At 39.4% G+C, this 6,271-nt stretch overlaps 1 long non-coding RNA gene across 1 annotated transcript; it reads right to left on the reverse strand.

Annotated features, from left to right (window-relative positions):
- Positions 1 to 773: 773 nt before the first annotated feature.
- LOC124295143 lies at positions 774 to 3,778 on the reverse strand. The gene is made up of 4 exons (XR_006905068.1): positions 3,724 to 3,778; positions 3,112 to 3,177; positions 2,135 to 2,468; positions 774 to 2,035 (listed from the first exon to the last, which is right to left on the reverse strand). It is a non-coding gene; the product is annotated as an uncharacterized LOC124295143 (long non-coding RNA).
- Between the last annotated feature and the right edge of the window lie 2,493 nt (positions 3,779 to 6,271).

Here is a 6,271-nt window from a genome sequence, read left to right on the forward strand (position 1 = left end):
CGGAAATGGTAGGACATTTCAAAAGTTAAAGTCGACGATGATCCGGTGTATCAATTTTATCGTTACAGATTTTCGTTTCCCATGAGGCATAGAGTATTCAACAACGATAATGCAGTCCTTAAAATTCATCATTCATCTCTGTCTGGAAAGCTAATTCGCAAGGCGTGGTATTCTAGATATGTCAAAACTAAGCTAGCGGCACGTGTTTGCATTATTAGAAAAATACCCGTACTCTTCATACACTGTTTCTAATCTTTTGCTACATTTGGTTTAATCACCATGCTTCCACAGTACGAACAGTCGGAAATGTTTTTGATTATCCATAACAAAATAAAAGAAGTAACAAAGCTGAAAATTTATTGTTGAAGCTTTAATGAATACATCAAACTGCGGTCGAATTCTTTTATTATTTGCACATGACCTCTGTATATTTGATAAATTATTCCTAAATACATTGAAACATATGTATTTATAATGAAATATCATGCAATGGGCTGTGTAAACTATAAACTATAATTTCTATCGAATAGCTGCTCTTATGTCAACAGGGCTTTGAGACTCAGTTAAGTTGGATCTAGATTTTTGCCATCGTATGTAGGACATAGGGTTACAAGAACAAATGCGAATTACGAAGAACTCCGTATTAGAGATGAGGATATTTTAGTTCAAGTATACCTATACACAGAAATCCGTATGCGAATATACTAAAACCTCTGTGTTTATTGTAAAAATCTAGTTCTAAATATGTGTATATATGTATACATGTATGTTGCGATAGTTCTCCTCGTTGATTGTATCCGTAGCTCGTGTTATACGCGTTACGTAGATAAGAAGAAATAGACGAGGAAGTAACTTGACTAGTTAACTTAACATAGGTTGTGAATTGGTTTTTCTGGAACATCGGGGTCAGATGTACCCCGGGAGGGTTTTGCGCGATAATACACATCCAGATGTGCGTTAGGTAACCCTTGTAACAGTTCTTGCCAGTAAAAAGTATCACAAATTATAAAACGGTACAATATGATAGGTAGAGATACATTTTTGAGAACGGTAATGTTTTAGTAACTGCTTCTCTTCGTCACTATGCTCGATGAACGGACTTCGCCTGGTTTTTAATTTCTTCGAAATCAGCTTTTTTTCTCGTGTATTTCTTTGAGCACTTTCAGCTTTTTTGTTGATAGTTCTCTTTGTTACCGAGCGACCCTCTTCTTTTGCTCATTCTCATGTTCTTGGGCCTTGTTCTCTGTTGCTTTTTGCACCAAAGCTGCCTTGTATCTCGTGTGAGTATTTCTTGCGGCATGGATAAGTGCTTTAGTGATTGGAACATTGTGTATCCCACTAGCTGCGATAACAGCATCGTAAACTTACCGTAGCACCACAGATTGTTCATGAAGATTTTCTACGAATTTTTCTTTGTTGGTCGAAAAGCCTCTTTCTAAGTTCGCATTACCATGTGATATAATGAGCAATGTTTTAATGAAGATTTTGAAATGATCGTTACCGTCAGTGTTTCTCAACGTTCTCATCAAAAAATGAGCAAGTCTTCCTTCAGGTCTGTTATAATTCTTCATTATATTTCTTTCAATATTTCCTTCTCATGTAATGTCCTATAAACTCTTTTCGTCGAGAAGGACCGTCTTTAAAAAAGTTATATAAGGCTCTCAAAAAATCGATGATTTCCTAACCAGTACCGCAAATCCTAGCTTGGAATGCACAATGCAGCGAATGAATACCGAATCAACCGACATCAAGAAGTTTCAGGTCATCATTCTCAGATTTAATGTCCTCCTTGAGAAGCCAAAAAATTTGAAATTGACATGTGAGCCGTCCATCGATGCATGTAGAATCTTTTCAAGATCGTATCCATCTATGGCTCTTTTGAAAGCCTTCAACAAATCTTCTTCAGTCGTATGTTCCAGGAAAACAGACGTCGGGTACCTCGACGTACTTACTTCATTTTTTTCTTTGTCCCAATATCTCACAATGAGATGCATTTGTTGTTTCTGTGCAATCTTGTTAAGGCTTTCGCAGAATTCTAGTACGTAAGTATCACATGACTTAGTGATATCATACAAATTCTTGTTAAAGTAAGGCGCAAGACCAAGGTTAATTACATACGAAATTTTAAATTTACTGAGTTCTAATTTTTGGACTTCATCAATTTCGGAGAAAATGTATTTGAATAAAGCCACTTTCTCTGCTGAATTACGAAACGAGTCGTGATTGAATACAGCCCCCATACACCAGATCATCTCTCTCTTCGGTAAGATACTGATCCATCACTCATTTTTTCAACGTCGCATTTGTACGCACGCCGAAGTATTGCTACCAGACTGATGTGCAGAGGATGCATCGGTTTCCGACCTATCAGTCGAGTTCTCACATCTCTTAGATGCCACAACTTTATTGTAAGCTGCAGACTCAGAGGATTAGATGGCCGGTGTGAAAAAAGTCTTCGGAGGCGTTGCCTAAAAATATATAAAGTTTGTTATGAAGTTCTTCGTAACCGACAGCTATCGCGTGCAAAACGTTGGTAACATACCGTCGTCAACGCGAAATTGAAAAGTTGAGAAAGTGTTGCACAAGCAATATGTACGACGGAATTATACAGTGAAAAAATAAATGCAATCAAATACATGAACGTGTATGATTTATATTTATCTGAATATATCGAATCTTTTAGGGGCAGGGGGGGGGGGGAAAGCGAAGGGGCAGGAGGGGAGAGGAAAGGGGCGGGCCGGGGGAGCGGAGGGGGAGGGGGGAAATGTACGGGGCAGGAGGTGGGGCGGTGACCCGGGAAGGGGGGAGGGGGCGAATGTCGGTGCGAGCCCGTTAGAGTCGATAGAGCAGAACCCCCCCCCCCCTAGCTCACCCGCCCCTTCCACCCCTCTCACCACTCCCCCCTCCACCCCCTTCCCTTCCCTTCCCTCCCCCTCCCCCTCCCGCCTCCCTGCCCCCTCCCCGCCCCGCCTACTTCTACTCATACTCGAACTCCTACTATTCCTACTCCCACTCCTACTCCTACTCCTACTCCAACTTCAACTTCTACTCCTGATCCTACTCCTGATCCTGATCCTACTTCATCAAATATTACAAAAATGTTAAACTCACCGAGCACAAATCCTCGTCCACCTTGTTACCCTCAGCTTCCTTGTCCTTTTCCTCCTCGTCCTTCTCCTGGAATAGTAATAGTTATTTTCAGTATAAGAACACATCAGAAATATAGTGTAAGGATTATTATAATTAATCAATTAATTAATAATATCATAATTTTTGTTGGCGCATTTATAGCTACTGAATTTGTGCTTGCGCGAAAAATGAATTGAAATAATTTAATGTAAACATGACTAGTTTGAAATATGTTATATAAAATATAATTGCAATTGCCATCAAATATTATAAAAACGTTTTACTCACCGAGCACAAATCCTCGTCCACCTTGTTACCCTCAGCTTCCTTGTCCTTTTCCTCCTCGTCCTTCTCCTGGAATAGTAATAGTTATTTTCAGTATAAGAACACATCAGAAATATAGTGTAAGGATTATTATAATTAATCAATTAATTAATAATATCATAATTTTTGTTGGCGCATTTATAGCTACTGAATTTGTGCTTGCGCGAAAAATGAATTGAAATAATTTAATGTAAACATGACTAGTTTGAAATATGTTATATAAAATATAATTGCAATTGCCATCAAATATTATAAAAACGTTTTACTCACCGTGCACAAATCCTAGTCCACCTTGTTCTCCTCATCTTCCTCATCCACCTCCTCCTCGTCCATCTCCGACCACCTTCAACCACCGCCAACCACCTCCAACGACCTTTAACGACCACCGCTCACCACCTCGGGTTATACATCGAATACTAATAAATATTTCCAACGTTAGAACACATCAAAAATATTGTGTAAGGATCAATATATTTTGGGAAAAGTGCAAATATTTTTTTTCCAAATCAATCAAGTACGATAATTATTAAGCGAAACGTTGATTGTCAGCTATTTTCATTTTAATGGGAGATAACTAACGAAGCTTTGTGAAATTTCGAGTATATTTTTACTCACATTCGGACAGTACAAAAAAAATTTACCCATCATCAATTGTCGCAAAATGGTAAAGTTATTAGGTGGCAATTGAAGCGCCTCGTCGCTGGAATCTTGAATTGACAGGAAAGATGGCGTACGTAATTTATGTCTGAAATGCAAAAACTAAAATTACTTTGAATTGACGTACATTTTTACCATCGATGAACTAAAAAACATAGAAAAAAAGGTTGAATCATATTCATCTCCGTTCAGAAATTTCTTTGTAAAAATCGTTACTTTTTACGTTTGAGCTCGACAATTGATATGATACCAGGGTTTCTTGGGTTATTTTAGTACATCGATAACATGATGGTGCGCGAATCGGATATAACTAGTTTTCAAACACTCGCTCGCTAAAGCTTGCTCGGGGTCGGATGCCTAGTGTAACTGGTTTTTGTGCTCGTGCGCTCGTTTACTAGTTGTCGGTGTTTTACCATGTGCGATAGTTGTAGGGGAGACTGGGGCACGATGGACTTCCCAAAAAATCCAGGCATTTGCTTCACAGTATACAGAATAAACACTGGCTTTGTGCCATGTGAGGCAAACCGAATCTGCGAGTTAGATTATTTCTGTACATATAATGCTACAGATCACGCTTACACATGCATGGAAGTTTAACATATTGTGATTTCGTGTCGATAGATTTCGACAAAAAATTCCACAGAACAATCTGCTAAGTGCTGACAGATTTGGAACACTACGCACAACAAATTTTAGCTCCAATTGAACCACGTTGTTGTCATGTATTTCTATGTATACAATGCCAACCACTCACCCGTTGCAATTTGTTGCTCCTGGTCGTTCGGTTTTTTCAGATTCAAAATTTTATCTGCAGCATGCATATTGGTTTGATATTACAAAATATGACGTTTTCAATAATCAAACTTGTAAACTTGAAATTTAATCCGGAAGGTCAAAAGTCATCAGGTCGAGGATCCGGACAGCCAGAAATACGGAAAATTAGTCCTGAAGGTCAGAAGTCACCGGGTCAAGGACCTGGACAGCTAGAACTACGGAGCGCTTGTCTTGGAAGTCGAGTTTCACCAGGTAGCGGACCTGAAGCGCAGAAACTACGCAGCGCTTGGTCAAAAGTCACCAGGTCAAGAACCTGGACAGCCAGAACTACGGTACGCTCTTCCTGGACGTCAAAATCCACCGGGTGGAGGACCTGCACAGCCAAAACTATAGAAATTTAGTTCTGAAGGTCAAAAGTCACCGGATCAAGGACCTGGACAGCCAGAACTATGGAGCCCTTGTCCTGGAAGTCGAGTTTCACGAGGTAGCGGACCTGGATCGTAAAAACTACCGAGCGCTTGTCCTGGAACTCGACTTGCACCAGGAAGCGGATCCGGAGCGCAGGATCCAGGAGGTAACGAACGCGGTACTCGAAATCTGCGGAGCGCGACTCTCATCCGTCTGCTCTACTGCGCGGTTGTTTCCAGACTGAGGAATTCGGCTAGCTGATTAGTATAGATCGATGACGTCAAGAGAAAAAAAATTTGGGTGACTTCACTTTCTGAACATCCGAACATCCAAACTTTGATTTCGAACTTTAATACTATGTATAGTGTATAATATGATGTTTTCAATGATGATGATGTATGATATATAAGATGTATATATGATGATATGATATTACATATGTTTTTACATTTCAGACAAGAACTACGCACTTCATCTTTCCTGCCGATTCCAGATTCAAGCGGCTAGGCCCTTCGATGGTCAGCCGTTGACTAAAAATATATTCTTCAGTTAATAATAGGTCAGCTAATAACGTTGCCGTTCTGCGACACTTGGATGATAAAAATTTTTCCTCGTACTTTTCAAATTTGTGTTAAAATACATTCGAAGTTTTAAGAAGCTTCGTTCTATCTCTCTCTATCAAAAAACGAAAACCGCCGACAATCACCTTTTCAGGTCTTTAAATCACTACACTGCGTTAAAATACTGTCTCATATACGGAGCACTCATTTTATCTCGATCAAAATTACCACATTCGTGATGTATTACAGTTACTCTGAATTTTTTTCCATACGAACACTTTTCGAAAAACATGTCTGCTCCTTTACCCAAAGTAGATACTTCACTCGCGACTAGCTAAAACAGCGTTTTGATTCTATGCCTACGAAATTTCAAGATCGAGAGAGCAAATGAACAGTGTTTGGGATAATTATTATTATGA

The sequence above is a fragment of the Neodiprion lecontei genome, chromosome 6 (assembly GCF_021901455.1).
Source record: "Neodiprion lecontei isolate iyNeoLeco1 chromosome 6, iyNeoLeco1.1, whole genome shotgun sequence".
Lineage (NCBI taxonomy): Eukaryota > Metazoa > Arthropoda > Insecta > Hymenoptera > Diprionidae > Neodiprion > Neodiprion lecontei.